A 26,256-nucleotide genomic window follows, 5' to 3' on the forward strand; every position below is an offset into this window, starting at 1 on the left:
GCCATATCAGACGGCACCTGTCGAGTTCAGAGAGCTTATGGAGCAGTTGCAGGATTTATTGAGCAAGGGGTTCATTAGATCGAGTGTTTCCCCTTGGGGTGCACCTGTGTTGTTTGTGAAGAAGAATGATAGATCTATGTGGACGTACAATGATTATCGCCAGCTGAACAATGTTACTATTTAGAACAAGTGTCCTATGCCTCGTATTAGTGATTTATTTGACCAGCTTCAGGGTGCTTCAGTGTTCTCGAAAATTGACTTGCGTTCAGGCTGCCATTAGCTAAAGATCAAGGCTGAGGACATTCCGAAGACAACTTTTCAGACGAGATATGGACATTACGAGTTTCTGGTGATGTCATTTGGGCTTACCAATGCCCCGGTTGCATTCATTACTTTGATGAATGGCTTCGTTAGGCCATTCCTTATCTCCCTTGTGATTGTGTTTATTTATGATATCTTTGTGTATTCCAAGAGTATAGAAGAGCATGAGAGCCATCTTCGCACGATACTTTGGTTGTTAAAGAAGAATAGCTTGTTTGCTATGTTTTTGAAGTGCGAGTTTTGGTTGGAGTTTGTGGCATTCTTGGGCCATCTTGTGTCAAAGGACGGGATCATGGTTGATCCTTAGAAGATTAAGGTTGTGAGGGATTTGGCACGGGTCAATACTGTGGCCGAGATTCGTAGTTTTGTTGGTTTGGCCAACTACTACTGTTGACTTGTGAAGGGTTTTGCTTCTATTGCTTCGTTGTTGGCCAGATTGACTCAGAAAGATGTTCCCTTCCAGTGGTCTGATGATCGTAAGGGAGCTTTCAAAAGCTCAAGACTCTTTTGACTTCAGCCTCGATTCTAGCATTACCCGTGGAGGGTAAGGATTTATCAGTTTGTTGTGATGCTTCCCGTGTGGGTTTGGGTGTTGTTTTAATGCAGGAAGGTAGAGTTATAGCCTATGCTTCCCATCAATTGAAGATCCATGAGAAGAATTACCTTACCTATGATTTAGAGTTATTGGTAGCAGTCTTTGCTTTGAAGATTTGGAGGCATTACTTTTATGGTGCCCATTGTGAGATTTTCACCGATAACCATTGCTTTCAGCATGTGTTTACCCAGAGAGATCTTCATTCAAGGCAGCGTCAATGGATGGATCTCCTAAAGGACTATGAAAACTCTATTCTTCATCATCCAGGGAAAGCCAATGTTTTGCTGATGCCTTGAGTCGCAAGGCCACTATTACACCTCGGAAATTTCCCCGTGAACGCACAACGAATAGACTAACGAAGAATACGAGTATATGGTGTTTTAATAAGAAGGGAACGACGTTTGACGACCTTGAGTAAGATTTCCAAGGTAATTGCAATAAGTGATAGGTTATGCTTTACAATGACTAATTATAGGTTTTGAAAATGTGAAAAGTTACAGATTTGCATTTTGGCCCAGTTAGTCGTAAAATGAAATACGGGCCGTAAAGTGGTATACGGCCCGTAAACCACCATGTCATATTTCAACTTACAAAACTTCAACTTTCTGCTAAATGTTCAAATGGTTAAATACGACCTGGAATACGGACCGTAAATCGAAATACGGACCGTAAACTGTGATCGTAAATCATATGACCTCTAGCATACCTTTCTGGTTTTTGATATGCTTAAATACGACCACGAAATACGGCCCGTAAACTGGGTTTACGACCACTGTACACTTCAGCTACGGTTCATTCCGGATCAGATTTTAAGTCATTAAAAGGAGACCCAAGCTCATTAAATTCATTTCATCTCCACGACATTTCTCTCTAGAAACCTCTAGAGTACTCTCTACTCTTCATTATCAGAAATCAAAGGAAATCCATGATCAATAACACCAAATCCATGAGACAAAGTGTGTGAAACCAAGCTAAAGTTCATCTCTCTCAAGAAAACCCAAAGGAAGTGAAGTAGGGTTTTGGTGCTAAAGGAGTAATTCCATTCAAAGCTTGTTCAACCATCATATAAGGTAAGTTTCATGACTAAACCATGTTGTTTAAGATATTGGAAGGTTAAGATACATGAATTGTAGAAAGACATAAGAAATGGGTCATTCATGAGTGAATTGTGCCATGGTTGGATGATAGTTGGGTTGAATCATGAATGTTGGAGTGTTGTGATTATGAATACGTTATAAATGACATTTAGGCCATGAAATAAGTATTATATATGAGGAAACACGATAGTAAGCTATGACCACAAATGTGGAGAAATTGAAGAGAAATGCTGGATTGCGGTCAATGTATATAAATGATGATTGTTGATTACAATATTGTGAATGTTGTTGTGAGCGTTTGAGAGTTGATATAGAATATGGGAAGAGTTGCATAAACGAAAGGAAAGGTTGTCCAATTTTCTCTAGCGTTAGTAAGCCATTTTTATAATCGCTAGCTAATGTCGATACAAATTCTCTTTAAGGTAGAATGTACGCACTAAAGGAGAACAAGCAAGCGGTAGCTTAGTTAAACGTCAAAGGTATGTGAGGCTAGTCCTTTCTTTCTAATGGCATGAATCTTATAGCATGATTTTCCTTCCTCTTCGTGAGTTCCTATATTCTAGAAAGCTAAAAGACTATGTATGTGAGTAACTATATAAGATAAGAGATACGTCATGAGTCCTATAATGATAATGATGATATCTATTGCTTACACTCACCTTATATGCTACTTCCTTCAAGGTGAGGCAGAATGTCAATAATTGCTCCATAATGAAATTGGGGGATCACGACCTTACGTCACCCCGATAAAGTAAAGTTGTTTTAAGCCTTATGCATGTATTATGATAAGTATGTTACGATAAGCATATTATGATGAGCATGTATGATGATGATATAACACCGCGCCTATTTGGCCGGGCAGTCACCGCCAAGGCGGGCAGCTATACGATACACCATGGACAAATGGCATGGGCAGACACCACTAGTGGGCGGCATGAGTTGATACCCCGGACGTGGGAGGCCTGGACGCAGGATAATGTTATGATTGTCACACCGAGCTGATATGGACGGGCAGCTTATATATATATTACTACACCGCACCTATATGGGCGAGCAGCTTATACATTATGCATAGATGATATGATAACGAGTATGAGTAAGACAGCATGACTTAATTCTGTTATACTTGACAGTCAGATATAGATGTTCCATATTGATATTTCCTTTATGTCATTGTCCTATTTCATTGTTTATGCCTCTCATACTCAGTACAATGTTCGTACTGACGTCTGTTTTCTTTGGACGCTGTGTTCATGCCCACAGGTAGACAGGGAGAAGAGCTCGATCCAGATCAGTAGTAGCTGTCAGCTGATTAAAAGCACTCCTTTGTCTCGGAGGTGCTTGATTATTCTTTTGTGTATTCTCAAGTATATGTATTTTTCGGCATGACGGGGTCTTGTCCCGTCCTTATGTTTAGCACTCATGTAGAGGCTCGTAGATACCCTGTGTGGGTTTGATGGTCTCACGAGATGCTACTAGGTATATGTATATATATTATTTTGATGGCCAACAAGCTTGTGCATATAAACGTATTTTTATGTTCTCAAATGAAAAGATAATTTTCTTATGTCTTGAGTATAAATTGATAAAAAGCATTAAATGAGTAAGATGAGTAGCAGAACGAGTGGTGCTTGGTGACTAGCCCCGGGTACCCGACGCGCCCCCTACCTGGGTCGTGACAAAAGTGGTATCAGAGCGGTTCAGCCGTAGGAAGTGTCTACGAGCCGTGTCTAGTAGAGTCTTGTTTATGGTGTGTTGCGCGCCACATCAATAAACAAGAGGCTACAGGGCATTTAGGAAAAATGACCATCTTTCTTCTTACGAGTTAGTGTATTGTGATTTCATACATCAGATTTTATCCTCCCTAATAGTGTATTGTGATTTCAGAATGCCGCTAAAGGGAAAAGCTACAGCCGCCTAGAAGGGCAAGACTACGGCAAAGAGGCGGGTAGAAAGAGAGCCTCTGATGAATATAGAAGAAGGCGAATCACACAATGAGGCCTTATCTAATACTTCTTCTACCCCGCCTAATTTGGAAGGAGAAGGAGGAGCTCCAGCTCCAATTCCTCCACCGGTTGCTTCGGGTCAACAAATGACCGAGGCCATACATCTATTGACACAATTGGTCACCGCACAGGCACAACGACAAAATGTGAGTTCAAGTGATCGGGCAGCAAGTACCAAAGCCTGTGATTTTATCAGTATAAATCCTCCGAAGTTCTTCAGGTCAAAGCCGGATGAGGACCCGCAAGGTTTCATAGATAAGATATTGAGGACATTGAGAATTTTCCATGCCTCCGAAACTGAATCCGTGGAGTTGGAATCTTATAGACTCCGGGATGTGGCAGTTTTATGGTATAATAACTTGGTATTATCAAGAGGAGAGAATGCGCCTCCTCCGGTTTGGCAAGAATTCGTGGATGATTTTATTCGACACTATTTGCCACCCGAGATCCGTCGAGCTAGAGAGGATAGATTTCTAAATTTGAGGCAAGAAAATATGAGTGCCCGGGAGTATAGCATGCAATTTAATTCTTTGGCTAGATATGCCCCAGCTATGGTGGCCGACATGGGAGATCGGGGTACATAGATTTGTGAGCGGCCTAGGGCTGCATCTATTTAGAGATTGTTTGACGGCTTCCTTGCAAGATGGGATGGATATTTCCTGAATACAGGCTCATGCTCAAAATTTAGAGGGGCGACAACAACCATAGAGAAGTGACCGTGATAGTGATAGAAGGCAAAGTAAGAGGGCCAGATCTATGGGAGCAAGCAGTGATTATAGAGGGGGATCAAGGCAGATATATTCTAGGCACTCAGGAAAGTCAGTGACCAGTGCGCCCCCTCGATCTACAGGTAGGAGGTTTGATCGCTCCTTCCATCCAGGACAGGGCCAGAGTTCGAGGGCCTCAGATTCCCAGTTCAGGGAAGATTATAGCCAGAGGAGACCCCCAGGTACAGCGATGCAGCCAGTGCGGTAGACTACATTTTGGACAGTGTCTCCAGGGTTTGGATGCTTGTTATACTTGTGGCAAGGTTGGGCACATACTGAGAGATTTCCCGTTGATGAGTGGTAGAGTTGGAGTTCAGCCTACAGGTTCTGCGGCTGGTTCTTCCTCAGCGCGCCCGGTAGGGCAGACTCCTTAGATGCCAGTAGGTCGAGGTAGAGGTAGAGGGGCAGCGTCTACTTCAGGTGCCATTCAGCCCCGTGTATATGCCTTAGCCGGACGGAAGGATCTTGAGTCCTCCCCAGATGTAGTTACAGGTACATTGCTATATTTTCCTGACATTTGTATGCATTGATAGATCCGGGTTCTACTCTTTCTTATATTACTCCATATGTTACTGGTTGTATTGGGGTGAAACCCGAGCCAATAAAACCTTTTAAGGTGTCTACTCCGGTTGGTGATCCCGTGATAGCAAGACAAGTGTATAAAAATTGTGTAGTTGTGATATGTGATCGCCAGACCACAGCTGATTTGATTGAGTTGGAAATGTTGGATTTCAATGTAATTATGGGCATGGATTGGTTGGCCTCGTTCTATGCTAAAGTTGATTGCCGATTGAAAGTGGTTCGATTCAAATTTTCGGGAGAGCCTGTGCTTGAATGGAAGGGTAATGCAGCATCACTGAAAGGTAGGTTTATTTCCTACCTTACAGTGAGGAAGATGATAGCCAAGGGCTATATTTATCATTTAGTTCGGGTTCATGACACCGAGTCAAAGCCGCCAACTTTCCAATCAGTTCCGGTAGTAAATGAATTCCCGGACGTGTTTCCAGACGAACTCCCAGGTCTTCCTCCAGAAAGAGAAATTGATTTTACTATTGACGTGTTGCCAGACACCAAGCCTATTTCTATACCACCTTACCGAATGGCTCCGGCAGAATTGAAAGAGTTAAAGGCACAGTTGAAAGATTTTCTTGAAAAAGGGTTTATTAGGCCCAGTTCATCACCATGGGGAGCATCGGTCTTGTTTGTGAGAAACAAAGACGGGTCCCTGCGAATGTGCATCGATTATAGGCAATTGAACAAGGTGACGATAAAGAACAAGTATCCTCTTCCGAGGATTGATGATTTATTTGACCAATTGTAAGGTGCCAAGTGGTTCTCTAAAATAGATTTAAGGTCGGGTTACCATCAAGTGAGAGTTAGAGAAGCGGATATTCCCAAAACGGCTTTCAGAACGAGATATGGCCACTATGAATTCCGAGTGATGTCATTTGGATGGACAAATGCTCCGTCCGTGTTTATGAATCTGATGAATAATGTATTCAGACCACTCTTGGATTTATTCGTGATAGTGTTCATAGATGACATCTTGGTGTATTCCCGCACAGAATCAGAGCATGCCGATCACTTGCGAATTGTTCTTGGCATTCTTCGAGCCCGAGAATTGTATGCAAAGTTTTCAAAGTACGAGTTTTGGCTAAATTCTGTGACATTTCTGGGCCATGTTATCTCAGATAATGGCATTCGAGTTGACACTCAGAAGATTGAAGCCGTGAAGACTTGGCCAAGGCCTACAACGCCTACAACACCTACAGAAGTTCGTAGTTTTATAGGTTTGGCAGGTTATTATAGAAGATTCGTAGAGGGTTTTTCATCTATTTCAGCCCCATTGACGAAGCTAACCCAGAAGTCCGCCAAATTTCAGTGGAATGATGCTTGTGAGCGCAGTTTCCAAGAATTGAAAGGCAGATTGACCTTAGCTCCGGTCTTAACACTTCCAGAAGGATCGGATGGCTATGTTGTGTATTGTGACGCTTCCGGTGTCAGACTGGGATGCGTATTGATGCAGCATGGTAAAGTTATTGCATATGCTTCGAGACAATTACGGAAACATGAAAAGAATTATCCAACTCATGATCTCAAATTGGCTGCGGTTATTTATGCCTTAAAAATATGGAGGCATTATTTGTATGGTGTGCATGTTGATATTTATACAGATCACAAAAGCCTTCAATACATTTTCAAGCAAAAGGAGTTGAACCTGCGGCAGAGGCGGTGGTTAGAATTGTTAAAAGATTATGATGTGAACATTTTGTACCACCCTGGAAAAGCGAATATAGTAGCCTATGCGCTTAGGCGACGATCAATGGGCAGTTCATGTGAAGTCCCTCCGGAAAAGGAAGAGATGGTTCATGAGCTCCGCCAACTAGCTAACCTTGGAGTACGTGTAATCGATTCGGGTAATGTGGGGGTTAGTATCAATGATCCCATAATTTCGTCCTTGGACATTGAAGTGAAAGAACGGCAATATGAAGATCCTCAATTGTGTCATTACAGATACACATCTTATGGAAAAGAGAAGTCTTCATTTGAAGTTTCTATGGATGGGATTCTTAGACACCTAGGCAGGCTATGTGTGCCGAATGTAGCAGAATTGCACCGACGAATTATAGAAGAAGCACATTGTTCTCGGTATTCTATTCACCCAAGTACCACCAAAATGTATCATGATCTTAAGTTAATATATTGGTGGGATGGCATGAAGAGAGACATAGCGGAACTTGTAGCACAGTGTCCAAATTGCCAACAAGTAAAAGTTGAGAATCAAAAGCCGGAAGGCTTATTGCAAGCAATGGAGATCCCTACTTGGAAATGGGAAGTAATCAACATGGATTTTATTGTGGGGTTACCTCATTCCCGCGGCAGGTATGATTCTATATGGGTGATTGTGGATAGATTGACGAAATCGGCCCATTTTCTTCCTGTTAGAACTACCTACTCACCAGAAGATTATGCGAGGTTGTACCTCAAGGAAATTGTGCGCCTCCATGGTATACCATTATCCATTATCACAGATAGAGGAGCACAGTTTACAGCAAAGTTTTGGAAGTCCTTTCAAGAAGGTCTAGGCACTCAAGTAAAGCTTAGCACGGCATTTCATCCTCAGACTGATGGACAAGCTGAACGAACTATTTAGACCTTGGAAGATATGCTACGAACGTGCGTGCTGGATTTCGGTGGAAGTTGGGATGATCATTTACCCTTAATTGAATTTTCATATAATAATAGTTACCATTCTAGTATTCAAATGGCCCCATATGAAGCTTTGTATGGAAGGAAATGTAGATCTCCGATCGGATGGTTCGAAATAGGAGAAGCACAACTAGTAGGCCCTGAATTAATTCAGCAAGCGGTGGAAAAAATTAAAGTGATCTAAGATCGATTGCTAACAGCCCAAAGTCGCCAAATGTCTTATGCAGACAATCGCCGACGAGACTTGGAATTCCAGGTTAACGATTGGGTATTTTTGAAAGTATCGCCAATGAAATGGGTGATGAGATTTGGCAAGAGAGGGAAGTTAAGTCCTAGATATATTGGACCCTATAGAATTATCCGCAAGGTGGGTCATGTCGCCTATGAATTGGACTTGCCTTCGGAGCTCGAACTAGTCCATCCAGTCTTTTATGTTTCGATGCTCCGCAAGTGTATTGGAGATCCCACAAATATTGCCCCGATAGATGATGTGCAAGTGACAGAAAATCTAACTTATGAAGAAGTGCCTATTGCTATTCTAGACAGGCAAGTGCAAAGACTCTGAAATAAAGAGGTAGCTTCAGTTAAAGTATTGTGGTGAAACAATAACCGAGAAGAAGTGACTTGGGAAGTGTAAGAGAGTATGAAGTCCAAGTACCCGTATTTATTTCAAACCCCAGAAGAAATTCAAGATGAAACGTCAACGATATAAGGTATATATATATGCTTACTTTTCATGCTTTTGGTCGTTTGTGGCCAGAGATATGTTGCTATTGTGATGTAGCCCTGTGAGGCAATGATATTACAGGTTGAGATGAAAGGATGGTAGTGCCATAGTACAGGGGAAGCTCTGGTGAAATTTTTCTAGAATCCCCGATGAATTAACATTCGAGGACGAATGTTCCAAAAGGGGGGAAGAGTGTTAGACCTCGTAAATTTCCCCGTGAACGCACAACGAATAGACTAACGAAGAATACGAGTATATGGTGTTTTAATAAGAAGGGAACGACGTTTGACGACCTTGAGTAAGATTTCCAAGGTAATTGCAATAAGAGATAGGTTATGCTTCACAATGACTAATTGTAGGTTTTGAAAATGTGAAAACTTACAGATTTGCATTTTGGCCCAGTTAGTCGTAAAATGAAATACGGACCATAAAGTGGTATATGGCCCGTAAACCACCATGTCATATTTCAACTTACAAAACTTCAACTTTCTGCTAAATGTTCTAATGGTTAAATACGACCTGGAATACGGATCGTAAATCAAATACGGACCGTAAACTGCGATTGTAAATCACCATGACCTCCAGCATACCTTTCTGGTTTTTGATATACTTAAATACTACCACAAAATACAGCCCGTAAACTGGAATACGGACCGTAAACTGGGTTTACGACCACTGTACACTTCAGCTATTGTTCATTCCGGATCAGATTTTAAGTCATTAAAAGGAGACCCAAGCTCATTAAATTCATTTCATCTCCACGACATTTCTCTCTAGAAACCTCTAGAGTACTCTCTACTCTTCATTATAAGAACATCAAAGTAAATCCATGATCAATAACACCAAATCCATGAGACAAAGTGTGTGAAACCTAGCTAAAGTTCATCTTTCTCAAGAAAACCCAACGGAAGTGAAGTAGGGTTTTAGTGCTAAAGGAGTAATTCCATTCAAAGCTTGTTCAACCATAATCTAAGGCAAGTTTCATGACTAAACCATGTTGTTTAAGGTATTGGAAGGTTAATATTGTCACACCCCGACCTTACTAGGGTGTGATGGGCACCCGACCCTTACTTAGGGTCGAGCGAACCCTCAGACTCTTGCTGCACATAAAGTTACGTCAAACTTTTAAATCAAATCAGATAAAATACATAGTAATTTTTTTTTTAAAATATTCTTTTCAGAAATATTCCTTCTCGAAGCTTCCAAGCGAACAAATCTATAGTCATACAAAATTCAATACATAACACAGACCGACATATCGGCTGACGGAGCCGCTTACAGACTGACATACTATACCCACGACGCTGTCTGCAAAGTCTCTAACACCATACAGAAACCATATTACACATACCAACCCTGACTCGGCAGTCCTCCAGGAGCAATTGGAGTTCGCCACCACTGCTGAAATATCTTTTATAGTGTCCTTATCTCGTCTGGGAGTACCTGCGCGGCATGAAACGCAGCCCCCAAGGAACAGGGGTCAGTACGGAATATGTACTGAGTATATAAGGCATAGAATACAGAAAGCAGAACCATAATCGAAACAAACAGTACCAAGAGTACGCATGTTATCCAGATTACCAAATTACTTGCTTCTCAGACACAGTTCATACAGACCAATACCAACCATACAGACCGACACAGACTATACCGACCAATACAGATCATAGAGACCGTACAAATCATACAAAGCATATCTAAATCATACAGAGCATACAAAATGCCGACATACTTACTTTCCAGACACAGATCGCACATACCGATACCAGATGTCAGAAGGAGTGTGGCACGTACAGAACGCACAGATAAGGTCATACGTCAGACGGAGTACAGAACGTACTGAATACTCAGATGATGTCATATATCGGACGGAATACAGAATGTACAGATTACTCAGATGATGTCATATATCGGACGAAATACAGAACGTACAGATGATGTCATATATCGGACGGAATACAGAACATACAAAATACTCAGATGATGTCATATATCGGACGGAATGCAGAACATACAGAATACTCAGATGAAGTCATATATCGGACGGAATGCAAAACCTACAAAATACTCAGAATCGTATGTCACATATGCGTATAACAGAACCCGGCCCTGTGATAGGGGACGCGGTAAACAGAATCATTATATGTCAAATTCATGTATCATATATGCACATATCAGAACCCGACCCTCCAGTGAGGGGTGCGGTAACAGAGCCCGACCCTCTAGTACGGGACGCGGTGAACAGACAGATCATATGCCATCCTGGCCACCACCCCATATCATCATATCATCATACCATATAACAGAGCCCGGCCCGCCTATGAGGGACGCGGTGAACAATGCAGAGGAATGCGCACAATAACAGAACCTGGCCCGGGACGCAGTGAATCATATCGTAACGGACACACGAGGACATAACAGAACCTGGTCCGGGACGCAGTGAAAGATACATTGAGTCATGCACGAGCAGAGTCGTGAGAAACCACATGCATAGGAATCAAGACTCGACAGACCAGTGTACTTACCGATACCTGGGGGCTCGGAACAGATTTCAGGTCAATCCGACGTAGTATGAGAAAGTTACGTGCGTTCGAAGTACATAACGCTTTATAAGCGTTTCAGAAGCCTTTTTCGGGGAATCAGAGTCATAGTCATATCAAGCACCTTCGGATGTCCTTACGAATCAAATCAAATAGAGATTTTGGGACCACACTTATGTATAAGAAAATTATGGACGTCTTGATACAGAAACCTCTTCGAACATTTTAGAGCAATCCGAGATCATACACGGAAGTTAGGGACATTAAATGTTACAGAAGTTCTCGAACCAGAATAAACATATCAGAACGCTCATATCAGAATACTGATTTCAGAATTCTCATATCAGGATACTCATATCAGAATGCTTATATCAGCAAACTTACATCGGAATACTTATATCAAAATACTCGTATCGAAATACTTATATCAAGGACTGACATCAAAATACTTATATCAAAATATTTATATCAAAATACTTACATCAGAATACTTATGTCAAAATGCGGATATCAGAATACTTGTACCAGAATACTTGTATTAAAATACTTGTATCAAATACTTATATCAGGGGATGAACTAAGATCACAAACTCAGGTCAAGAAGTGAATTAGAATCATAATCAGACTCAGAATCACAGAACAGAGTTACCCCAAGGCAGCATATCACATTATACCTTACTTGGCTCTAGGACATGCCAAAGAAAAAAAGGGTAAGCCTTACATACCTGTGCTGCGACCAACTAGTTACGCTTGTGCATCCAACTTGTTTGTCTACATGCAAGAAAGTTCATCCCTTCATTAGTTCCATAATCATATACTTGCTTTAACCTTTCAAGCACATTCACTTATATTCTGCCAGAATTTCGGCAGCATCTCCCCTGTAGATATACCAACCCCGAGAATATGGCTCGGCTCCAAATCAACAACAACAACAATAGCAACAATACCAACAAACATAGTAACAATATCAATATCCAATCCCAAACATATTCTAACATTAATAACTCCTTCCTATACAATTCGACGATATTCCACCTTTATTCAAATCAACTGCGTATGATCAGACCAACATCAATATTCATACACTCAAGTACTAACCCAAAACATTTAAACAAGATTCAAAAACACTTCGGACAAACCACAAAATGTTCAAATCAGCCCATCCAATACACAAGCAAATCCGAAATCCTCCAAGTCCAAAACATCAACAATACATTTCTTTTCTTCAACCTACAACATATAGGAACCATCCACAACACACAAAAGAGTTGAATACCATTGATTCATTACTCCAACACCATGTTACATACACGTTACTAAACACACACATACACGTCCAAACACACACAACACCTTATTTTTGCAAACTTCATTCATTTCCACATTCCACAACATCCACAAGTCACACATCACATATGAAAATCAAGATTAAGTCTTACCTTTTCTCCTTATTCTCCTTCTTGGCCAAGGTCATGAATGGTCCAAATGAATGGTTTCCTTATTCCAACAACTCTTCCATGTTGTAGAGAACCTTCTAATTAGTAGAGAAACCAAAAGAAAGGAATTTTTCATGATCAAAATGGAGGGGCAAGCTTCGGCCAGCCCCTCTAGCCGAAGCCTCCAAGTCTCTCTCCCTCTCTTTCTTTCTTGAATTGTCTAGAGCACAATGATGTAGTTTGTCTTCTTTTTCAAGACTTTAGTCCTATATATATACATATAGTTTTAGTGGCATGTGAGGGGCACATGCCCCTCTCTAGAGTTTTCTTCAAATTCCATAAAAAGAAGACTAATTTGTCATCCTTTTTAATTCTTTTTCTTTTTTTCATTTCATATAGATATATATAAATTTGTCACATGGCCAATATGGCCCTTTTTAAATTCTCATGAACCTTTTGGTGAAATTCCCGTTTTGCCCCTATTCTTTCCGAAATATTTCCATAAGCCATTTTGTGAATTTATCCTCTTGCCCTTAGCCTCTTACCATATTTCCATACTAATAATAGTCACAATTAATATTCATGACAACTTGTGCATTAATATAACTTTTTTGAAAATGGTTTCGCCCTTAACTTTCCACGACGACTTTAGAATTTCCAAACGTACAACATACGGGCTATAACAAATATACTTGAATTGTAGAAAGACATAGGAAATGGGTCATTCATGAGTAAATTGTGCCATGGTTGGATGGTAGTTGGGTTGAATCATGAATGTTGGAGTGTTGTGATTATGAATACGTTATAAATGACATTTAGGCCATGAAATAAGTATTATATATGAGGAAACACGATAGTAAGCTATGACCACAAATGTGGAGAAATTGAAGATAAATGGTGGATTGTGGTCAATGTAAATAAATGATGATTGTTGATTACAATATTGTGAATGTTTTTGTGAGCGTTTGAGAGTTGATATAGAATATGGGAAGAGTTGCATAAACGAAAGGAAAGGTTGTCCAATTTTCTCTAGCGTTAGTAAGCCATTTTTATAATCGCTAGCTAATGTCGATACAAATTCTCTTTAAGGTAGAATGTACGCACTAAAGGAGAACAAGCAAGCGGTAGCTTAGTTAAACGTCAAAGGTATGTGAGGCTAGTCCTTTCTTTCTAATGGCATGAATCTTATAGCATGATTTTCCTTCCTCTTCGTGAGTTCCTATATTCTAGAAAGCTAAAAGACTATGTATGTGAGTAACTATATAAGATAAGAGATACGTCATGAGTCCTATAATGATAATGATGATATCTATTGCTTACACTCACCTTATATGCTACTTCCTTCAAGGTGAGGCAGAATGTCAATAATTGCTCCATAATGAAATTGGGGGATCACGACCTTACGTCACCCCGATAAAGTAAAGTTGTTTTAAGCCTTATGCATGTATTATGATAAGTATGTTACGATAAGCATATTATGATGAGCATGTATGATGATGATATAACACCGCGCCTATTTGGCCGGGCAGTCACCGCCAAGGCGGGCAGCTATACGATACACCATGGACAAATGGCATGGGCAGACACCACTAGTGGGCGGCATGAGTTGATACCCCGGACGCGGGAGGCCTGGACGCAGGATAATATTATGATTATCACACCGAGCCGATATGGACGGGCAGCTTATATATATTACTACACCGCACCTATATGGGCGGGCAGCTTATACATTATGCATACATGATATGATGACGAGTATGAGTAAGACTGCATGACTTAATTTTGTTATACTTGACAGTCAGATATAGATTTTCCATATTGATATTTCCTTTATGTCATTGTCCTATTTCATTATTTATGCCTCTCATACTCAGTACAATGTTCGTACTGACGTCTGTTTTCTTTGGACGCTGTGTTCATGCCCACAGGTAGACAGGGAGGAGAGCTCGACCCAGATCCGTAGTAGCTGTCAGCTGATTAAAAGCACTCCTTTGTCTCGGAGGTGCTTGATTATTATTTTGTGTATTCTCAAGTATATGTATTTTTGGGTATGACGGGGTGTTGTCCCGTCCTTATGTTTAGCACTCCTGTAGAGGCTCGTAGATACGCAGTGTGGGTTTGATGGTCTCACGAGATGCTACTAGGTATATGTATATATATTATTTTGATGGCCGAGAGGCTTGTGCATATAAACGTATTTTTATGTTCTCAAATGAAATGATAGTTTTCTTATGTCTTGAGTATAAATTGATAAAAAGCTTTAAATGAGTAAGATGAGTAGCAGAACGAGTGTTGCTCGGTGGATAGCCCCGGTGTCACGAGCCAGCCCCGTGGGCCGCGACTGGCACCCTACTTGGGCACCCAGACCGAGTCGCATATTCATTTATCAAATCCAAACTTATTACAAAATTTCATAAAATCCATTTCAAACATAATTTATATCAAAATCTGTCTTAAGCGGTCGCGTGTATCAAAATATCATATCAGACCAGGAAAGAGCAGCGGAATATCCATCGCCGGTCATAAGTACAAACATAAGCATAAGGCCGTTTGGGGCCACCATAACAACGGACCGCATTAAGGCCAAATGTCAAAATCAAACGAACACATATAGGACCCTCGCCCCACAAACAGGGCTACATGCCTCTACGAGTTCAAAACAAAGACATATGGCGAGACAAGGCCCCGCCATACCCAAAATAGTCAAATGTACAAATACATATACATAGCAAAGATGTCTGTACCAAAAGTGGACTCCGGATCAGGGGAGTACTCCAAGATAGCAGAAAATGAAGCCTACAGTGGAGGATCACCAATGTCTGTACGTGCGGGCATGAAACGCAGCCCCCGAAGAAAAGGGGGTCAGTACGAACTATGTACTGAGTATGTAAAGCATGGAGTACAGAAATATGGGCCAAAACTGAAAGCAAACCGGATAACAAAAGGGGAGTGCAAATCAGTATGTCAAAATCCGTATCAAAATCATATATATATACGTAATGCAAACGAAATCATGCAACGCTCAAGAACGTGGTCACCACTCCGACGCTGGTGCCACACACAGCATAACACCAGAAGGTTTCAAATCTCCGTACATCCCTGAACACACATACACATGGGAGCGTATCGCATCACCAGCCATATCACAGCATAACTCCAAACGGAACCTGGCCCTATGGCGAGGCCTCGGGAACCGTAACACAGGATACGGCCGATTTTTCATAGGGCGCACGAATCATAACCGTCCCGGGAACCGGCGAACTAAGTCATAATAGGGCACGAGCGGAGTCGTGAGCAAACAAATGCAAATTATATTTCAAAATAGCCTTTCAAAGTTTGAAGATTTCATAAGTCATTTCAATAATCAAAATAGTCAGAAAATTAACTAGTACAAAAGTTCATTTCACGAAATGTTTCCCAAAATGGTACGTATGGTTCCAAAACATAGCTTATCATATCATAGCGATCAAAACATATTTCATAGAGGAACGTTTCAAAATCGAAGATTTCATATCAAACTTTATCCAAAAAGAGAGCTCGATAAGACAAATAAGGCATCTCGGGGTTAGCGGGCCCACCTCGGGTCAAATCGAGGGGGCGAACATAATTTACGGACATTTAGGGTCTATAAGTTCATACATAAAGATTTCAAAGTGACCCGATCACATTTCCATAGGTTTCGGACATTTGGTTGCATTCTAGCCAAAATAGAGCCTTTAGGCTTCAATTGAATTGAATGAATAGTAGCCGTTTTATAGTTCGGGTTTCGAGGAGCAGAATTGCTCCGGGGGTTCCGATATCCGCCTAACATACTAAGACATGCCAAACGAAGAAGTGGGGAGCTTTACATACCTTATAGATGTCTTACGCTCACCCCAAAATCAAATCCCGTTTCGTCCAGAATCTGCAAATGGTCAAAGTTACCAATTAGAGATTCTTAAGCTTAAAAATTCCCTTATCTTCATTTTTGTCTACCGAAATTTCTGCAGCATTTCCCCTATATATCTAACACCCCCGAGACTTAGCTCGGCTCAATAAACATCAACAACAACAACCCAAACGTCACAAACAACATAAACCACAACTAAATCATTCTAACTTCAATATTCTTCTTTACTATAAAAGTTGACAACTTTCATTCAAACTTCACGATTCCAAACTTATGTCCACATTATTGTATTCATTCACTCATTCAAGATTATTCAAACACATCCCAATTAGGTTCCAATCGCTATACATAATTTCAAGAAGTGCATTACTTTCCATATTTCATCTGAACCATCAACAATGCCGACGAACATACTAACTTACATTGTTTCACTCCAAATTCATTAACAACAACCATAAGTCACATTTAAAGTCCTAATGTCATAATCATACAACAATATACACAAATATACAAAATATACACGCTTTCCCATAATACTCCACAACCATTTCCAATGCCATTAAATTCGTTAATCATTCATTTACGTTATAAAGGTCACAACGATGCCACAAACCAACTAAACAAATCAATTTCACATTGTCTTCTACTCCACTCAAGTCACGGCCAACTACACTCTTCACGCACACACACGCCATGCATCTTCACACCAAAATCCCATAATTTTCATGCAATTCTATTCACTATCACATTCATACAAGTTCCATAACTCAAAAGTGACAAAATTCATACCTTTACTTGAATTTTCGACTTGTCGCAAACATGCACCTTTCACCAAACTAATTGTACCCCGTCGGAGAGCGTCTTGAGTACATCACAAATATGGGAAGAACAAGATATTTGGATTGAAAACCAAGCAAGAAAAATTATTGAAGTGGGGAAAAGGGGTTCGGCCGAATGGAGTATTATTGCTCCAAGTTGAGTTTTGATCTTTCTCTAGATAATTCCAAGTGAATTCATTGATATATATCCATTACATGGTCACATGGCTTTAAAAATGGGTCTTGGGCCATTCCCTATGGCCGGCCACCTCAAGACTTTGGGCCTCAATTCTTGTTTCAATTTTTCTTGGCCCAATACATTAAAAGTCCCATTTTGTAATTCCCGAAACTAATTTCTGAAATTCCAAATTTACCCTCGGCCTTCCCCGATGTCTTAGCACCAATAATTTCATAACCAACATAGTCAAATCAACTAGAATCAACATATTTCCTTATAACATATAAGTCTTAACTATTTCTCGACTTTCAAATATACGAAAACACGGGACATAACATTCTCCCCCCCTTAAGAACATTCGTCCCCGAATGTTAAATAAATCTTATGAAGTCTCATAAACATAACGAGGAAAACCATCTTTATAAATGGCACACATGGTTCATCCGTTCATCAATACAACAAATTCAAAAGTTCAGATTACAAGAGGCGTAGGGAATAAATGGGGGTATGTCTTCTTCATCTCGTCCTCTGCCTCCCAAGTCATCTCCTCCCTATTGTTGTTGCGCCACAGGACCTTAACGGAAGGCACTTCTTTAGTGCGTAGTCTCCGCACCTGTCGATCCAGAATAGTCACAGGCTGCTCGTCATAAGACAACTGCTCCGTTACCTGAAGGTCATCCACTGGGAATATCCTGGAAGGATCACCAATACACTTCCGCAGCATGGACACATGAAATACCGGGTGTATGGCCTCCAAGTCGGATGGTAAGTCTAGCTCGTAGGCGACTGCGCCTATTCTCCGAACAATCTGATATGGCCCAATGTACCGCGGGCTCAACTTACCCATCTTACCGAATCTCATAACACTCTTCATGGGCGACACCTTCAGAAATACCCAGTCGCCAATTTGGAACTCTAACGGTCGACGTCGTCTATCTGCATAAGCTTTCTGTCGACTCTGAGAAGCCAATAATCGTTCCCGAATAAGATTTACCTTATCTACAGCTTCCTGGATCACATCTGGCCCAATCAGCTTGGTCTCGCCCACATCAAACCAGCCAATAGGAGATCTGCATTTCCTGCTATAAAGGGCCTCGTACGGCGCCATCTGAATGCTGGAGTGATAACTATTATTATAGGCAAACTCAATAAGTGGCAAGTGATCATCCCAGCTGCCTCGAAAATCAATAACGCAGGCCCGCAACATATCTTCCAGCGTCTGAATAGTGCGCTCGGCCTGCCCGTCGGACTGAGGATGAAAAGCTATACTGAGGCTCACCTGAGTCCCTAATCCCTCCTGAAATGACCTCCAGAAATTTGCCGTAAACTAGGCACCTCGGTCAGTAATAATAGACACAGGGACTCCGTGAAGTCTAACTATCTCTCTCATATACAATCTAGCATAGTCCTCAGCCGAATAAGTAGTCCAGACCAGAAGAAAATGAGCTGATTTCGTCAATCAGTCAACAATAACCCAAATAGAGTCGTACCTGCGTGGAGTGCGCGGTAACCCAACAACGAAGTCCATATTAATCATCTCCCATTTCCAGGCTGGAATTTCCATCTCCTGTAATAGTCCACCAGGCTTCTGATGTTCAATTTTAACTTGCTGGCAATTCGAGCACTGACTAACAAACTCGGCAATATCTTTCTTCATACCGTCCCACCAATACAAACACCTGAGATCATGATACATTTTAGTGGAACCAGGATGAACAGAATACCGTGCATTATGTGCCTCGCCCAAAATCTATCGCCGTGAGCCCGCAACGTCCGGTACACAAAATCTGCCGTCATATAATAATAATACCCCTTCAGGCGAAATTCCAAACGGAGTCTTTGCTTTATTAAGGGCCACATCTCTGTACTGAATCAGAATAGGGTCTTCAAACTGACGCTGCTTTACCTCATGTATAATAGATGATTCAGCTGCTGTACGAACAGAAATCCCAGAATCTCTAGAATCTGCCAAACGAACTCCAAGGCTGGCCAGCTGATTAATATCACGAACCAAATCTTTCTTACCAGATGGTACATCAGCCAAGCTGCCGATAGACTTGCGGCTAAGTGCATCCGCTACCACATTGGCTTTCCCAGGATGGTACACCATATTGACATCATAATCCTTCAATAATTCGAACCATCTTCTCTGCCGCAAATTCAGCTCATTTTTTTCTTAAAATATACTGGAGGCACTTATGGTCCGTATAAATATCAACGTGGACCCCATGCAAGTGATGCCGCCACATCTCTAAAACATGAATCACCGCAGCTAATTCCAGGTCATAAGCAAAATAATTTCTCTCGTGCGGTCTGAGCTGTCGGGGAACATGGACTATAATCCGACCATGCTGTACTAATGCAAAACCTGTCCCAATACCGGAAGCATCATAATAAATAACTTGCCCATCTGCCCCCTTTTAGGAAGAACTAGGACTGGAGCTGTAATTAATTTGTTTTTCCTTCAGCAACAGGAAACTGCATTCAAAAGTACCGGTTCACTGAAATTCCACTGCCTTCTGAGTTAGCTTCGATAATAGTGTCGTAGCACACACAAAGTTCTCCACAGACCTTCTGTGATATCCGGCCAATCCCAAAAAAAAAATTATGTACCTCAGTTGATGTCGAAGACCTAGGCTAATTCTTTATCGCTTTGATCTTGTGTGTGTCAATTATTTCCATTTGTACTTACTTTACTTCACTTTCATCCGCTTTCCCCCCTTTGGGGTTATACTTATACCATATCCGTGTCTTTTCTTTCTAATCTACAACTTGGTTATTTTCGTACGAAACCTTAATAGAATCATAATTACATAGTACATAATCTTATCCAATAGCTGACACTCAAGTAACGTAATAAGTATAGCAATTTATCTCTTAATAATTATATTCCTCCTCATTGGATGATTTGGCCAAGTTATTCCTTCTTTCATACCCGTTCCTTATCCGTCGTTCTATTTTTCTCAATATTCAAATTACTCGATATGCACATGATTCATCATTCCATAATAGGTTTCCTTTGTCCTGCACTACTACATTTTAGTTCGTTTTCGCAAATAATTCTCGTGCTTGACCTGTTGACTCTTTTAGAGGTTCTGCTTAATTACGTTTCTTACGGTTCACCCCCCTTTTTTTTGACATTTGATCTCCTTACCTTCTATTCAATTATTCTCTTTTCCTTCCAAACATCGTGGTATTAGGATCTTCCAACCTCAACCTGTTGCAAAATGAGTATCAATCTATTTCGCAACATCTGTACCATACCTTTCGCTTTGTCTCATAAATTCTGTTCGATTAATGTTTTCCATATATTACAACAATGGCTATCAGGGTTCGCCAATCAATCGACACAGTCATAAATGGGGGCCCTACACATACATATATATATCACTACCATTTCTTTTACAATACATCTTCAATCACTTGTGCATACTTACTCTAGTTTCAGAGCTGCGCTGCTTTTTCTTTCTTTTTAGCAATCTAATTCGTCTCAGCTCACGTGACCCCTATAAGGTTTCTAGCCATTCCACATATCCTAGTTCCCCATAGGTTACCCTGAATTTCCCATTCGACTCTCATATCTAGGTTTGCGAAAATTTTGTACATTTCCTAGGGGGTCACCCATCCCAGAATTGCTCTGGCTCTGGCACGCTTAACCTTACCACGTTAATGCATTTAGGCACGTTAAGGCCGGTATAATTACACTGATTGCCCCGCACAACCTTTGTCACGTAATTTATGACCAATCGGGGTCTTAACAACTCTTCAAAACGTTCTCGTAGCGGGTCCCACCCCGGCCTAACGAGAATTCTTTTACTTTTCTGACTTTATAATTACCGTGTCGCCCCCCTGTAAACCCTCAATATTACCTTCATGTATACATATGATTCTAGACAGCCTACGAGTTTAAGTTTGTATTCCACAAATTCCATCTCCAACCAGTCGAGGAAAACTGATAAAACGTTACTGTAGGGTATCTTCCGACCACTAGCAAAAGAAAGCTAGAGTCCGACGAACTTCGCGGAATCTTTTAGTACTTAATTCACATAATTTCCTCCACGTTTATGTATATATATATATATATATATATATATATATATATATATATATATATATATATATATATATATATATATTTGAGTCGTGAACGAACCACTCAATTCCCAACTGCTTGTCATACGCTTTGTATTCTTTCAATTAGAGGAAACTTGATCGTCGAACATTTTTTTTGCCCTTCACCCGGGGCTGTGCTAAAACAAAATGGGTTGGAACATATTTCTGGTCCCTCCAAATAAGTTACGAATTCGCTACTCGTATATGCTTCCTCGAGATAGAATTTTTTCCCGATAAGGGTAATACTTCTTACAAATAACATGGAGGGTACCTCTTAAACTTTTAATCCACCATAATAGATTTATCATATCGGTATCGACCTTCAAGACAGGTTAAGAATTTATATCTCATTTCCCTTTTTGTATTTCTAGAAAAATTTGGGCAGAGGTTCCTCTGTATTTCTTACTATCCCAAAACCTGTACACAGGAAATACCAACCATGCCTCACAGGGCCAACACATATACGTATATACATATCATATCATATCACATCATAGCCACACGGGGCTAACAATTACAGATAGAAGTATACAGATGTCGAGGCTTACCTCACATGCCCAATTCAAACTGCACCTGCTACACTTTCCCGTTTATTTCTCTTTTCAATGTCCGACTTTATGTTTTAATCGTACTTCAGAATACCTTACCCAGCATACGTCTTTCATACCATTGCTTACCTGAGTACTGTGTAGCTTCCAATATCAGCAGTCGTTGTCTTACGTCGATACCGCTATCCAGCTGCAATCAAGGGTTAGAAAGAAAGGAACTCATTTCCTACAGCTGGCTCTATCGCATGATCCAAGAATAAAAGAAAGGCAACACCCTAAATGTCCTGTAGCCTCCTGTTTATAGATGTGGTGCACAACACACCGATAAACAAGACTCTACTAGACACGGCCTGTAGACATTCTGAGGACAAACCGCTCTGATACCACTTTTGTCACGACCCAGCCCCGTGGGCCGCGACTGGCACCCTACTTGGGCACCCAGACCGAGTCGCATATTCATTTATCAAATCCAAACTTATTACAAAATTTCATAAAAGCCATTTCAAACATAATTTATATCAAAATCTGTCTTAAGCGGTCGCGTGTATCAAAATATCATATCAGATCAGGAAAGAGCGACGGAATATCCATCGCCGGTCATAAGTACAAACATAAGCATAAGGCCGTTTGGGGCCACCATAACAACGGACCGCATTAAGACCAAATGTCAAAATCAAATGAACACATATAGGACCCTCGCCCCACAAACATGGCTACAGGCCTCTACGAGTTCAAAACAAAGACATATGGCGAGACAGGGCCCCGCCGTACCCAAAATAGTCAAATGTACAAATACATATACATAGCAAAGATGTCTGTACCAAAAGTGGACTCCGGATCAGGGGGAGTACTCCAAGATAGCAGAAAATGAAGCCTACAGTGGAGGATCACCAATGTCTGTACCTGCGGGCATGAAACGCAGCCCCCGAAGAAAAGGGGGTCAGTACGAACTATGTACTGAGTATGTAAAGCACGGAGTACAGAAATATGGGCCAAAACTGAAAGCAAACCGGATAACAAAAGGGGAGTGCAAATCAGTATGTCAAAATCCATATCAAAATCATATATATATACGTAATGCAAATGAAATCATGCAACGCTCAAGAACGTGGTCACCACTCCGACGCTGGTGCCACACACAGCATAACACCAGAAGGTTTCAATTCTCCGTACATCCCTGAACACACATACACATGGGAGCGTATCGCATCACCAGCCATATCATAGCATAACTCCAAACGGAACCCGGCCCTATGGCGAGGCCTCGGGAACCATAACACAGCATACGGCCGATTTTTCATAGGGCGCACGAATCATAACCGGCCCGGGAACCGGCGAACGAAGTCATAATAGGGCACGAGCGGAGTCGTGAGCAAACAAATGCAAATTGTATTTCAAAATAGCCTTTCAAAGTTTGAAGATTTCATAAGTCATTTCATTAATCAAAATAGTCAGAAAATTAACTAGTACAAAAGTTCATTTCACGAAATGTTTCCCAAAATGGTACGTATGGTTCCAAAACATAGCTTATCATATCATAGCGATCAAAACATATTTCATAGAGGAACGTTTCAAAATCGAAGATTTCATATCAAACTTTATCCAAAAAGAGAGCCCGATAAGACAAATAAGGCATCTCGGGGTTAGCGGGCCCACCTCGGGTCAAATCGAGGGGGCGAACATAATTTACGGACATTTAGGGTCTATAAGTTCATACATAAAGATTTCAAAGTGACCCGATCACATTTCCATAGGTTTCGGACATTTGGTTGCATTCTAGCCAAAATAGAGCGTTTAGGCTTCAATTGAATTGAACGAATAGTAGCCGTTTTATAGTTCGGGTTTCGAGGAGCAGAATTTCTCCGGGGGTTCCGATATCCGCCTAACATACTAAGACATGCCAAACGAAGAAGTGGGGAGCTTTACATACCTTATAGACGTCTTACGCTCACCCCAAAATCAAATCCCGTTTCGTCCAGAATCTGCAAATGGTCAAAGTTACCAATTAGAGATTCTTAAGCTTACAAATTCCCTTAACTTCATTTTTGTCTACCGAAATTTCGGTAGCATTTCCCCTATATATCTAACACCCCGGAGACTTAGCTCGGCTCAATAAACATCAACAACAACAACCCAAACGTCACAAACAACATAAACCACAACTAAATCATTCTAACTTCAATATTCTTCTTTACTATAAAAGTTGACAACTTTCATTCAAACTTCACGATTCCAAACTTATGTCCACATTATTGTATTCATTCACTCATTCAAGATTATTAAAACACATCCCAATTAGGTTCCAATCGCTATACATAATTTCTAGAAGTGCATTACTTTCCATATTTCATCCGAACCATCAACAATGCCGACGAACATACTAACTTACATTGTTTCACTCCAAATTCATTAACAACAACCATAAGTCACATTTAAAGTCCTAATGTCATAATCATACAACAATATACACAAATATACAAAAGATACACACTTTCCCATAATACTCCACAACCATTTCCAATGCCATTCAATTCGTTAATCATTCATTTACGTTATAAAGGTCACAACGACGCCACAAACCAACTAAACAAATCAATTTCACATTGTCTTCTACTCCACTCAAGTCACGGCCAACTACACTCTTCACGCACACACACGCCATGCATCTTCACACCAAAATCCCATAATTTTCATGCAATTCTAATCACTATCACATTCATACAAGTTCCATAACTCAAAAGTGACAAAATTCATACCTTTACTTGAATTTTCGACTTGTCACAAACACGCACCTTTCACCAAACTAATTATACCCCGTCGGAGAGCGTGTTGAGTACATCACAAATATGGGAAGAACAAGATATTTGGATTGAAAACCAAGCAAGAAAAATTATTGAAGTGGGGAAAAGGGGTTCGGCCGAATGGAGTATTATTGCTCCAAGTTGAGTTTTGATCTTTCTCTAGATAATTCCAAGTGAATTCATTGATATATATCCATTACATGGTCACATGTATGTCACATGGCTTTAAAAATGGGTCTTGGGCCATTCCCTATAGCCGGCCACCTCAAGACTTTGGGCCTCAATTCTTGTTTCAATTTTTCTTGGCCCAATTCATTAAAAGTCCCATTTTGTAATTCCCGAAACTAATTTCCGAAATTTCAAATTTACCCTCGGCCTTCCCCGATGTCTTAGCACCAATAATTTCATAACCAACATAGTCAAATCAACTAGAATCAACATATTTCCTTATAACATATAAGTCTTAACTATTTCTCGATTTCCAAATATACGAAAACACGGGACATAACACCCGGGTACCCTTCGCGGCCCCTACCTTGGTCGTGACAGCCACGAGTATGGGGAGTTTATCCTCTTTGGTTGTTTTCGAGTATCAGTTGGCCATGGAGGTTCAGAATCTAGCCTACAGTTTTGTTTATCTTGTTATTTCAGCCTCAGGCAGAGTTTTAGCTTGTGTTGAGGCGAGATCATCCTTTCTACATCAAATCAGGACTTATCAGTTTGAGTATGCTCAGTTGAGCAAGATTCGAGATAGTTTTGTAAAGGGTGAGGCCAAGGAGGCCATGATTGATTCTGAAGGTACATTAATAATTAAGGGGTGCGTGTACGTTCCTCATGTTGGTGACTTGATTTATTTGATTTTGACTAAGGCTCATAGCTCTTAATATTCCATTCATCCGAGGGTGACTAAGATGTATAGTGAACTGAGACAACACTATGGTGGCGTCATATGAAGGAAGATGTAGCCGATTTCGTGGCTAAGTGTGGTAATTGTCAGTAAGTTAAGTATGAGCACCAATGACCTGGTGGTGTACTTCAGAGGATGTCCATTCCCAAGCGTAAATGGGAGAGGATTTCCATGGATTTCATTGTGGGCCTTCTGAAGACCCTGGGTTCGATTTGGGTGATAGTTGATCGGTTGACTAAATCCGCTCATTTAATTCTAGTTTACATTTCTCATTCTGAGAGAAGTTAACCAATTTGTACATTC

The sequence above is a fragment of the Lycium barbarum genome, chromosome 7 (assembly GCF_019175385.1).
Source record: "Lycium barbarum isolate Lr01 chromosome 7, ASM1917538v2, whole genome shotgun sequence".
NCBI classification, from domain to species: Eukaryota; Viridiplantae; Streptophyta; class Magnoliopsida; order Solanales; family Solanaceae; genus Lycium; species Lycium barbarum.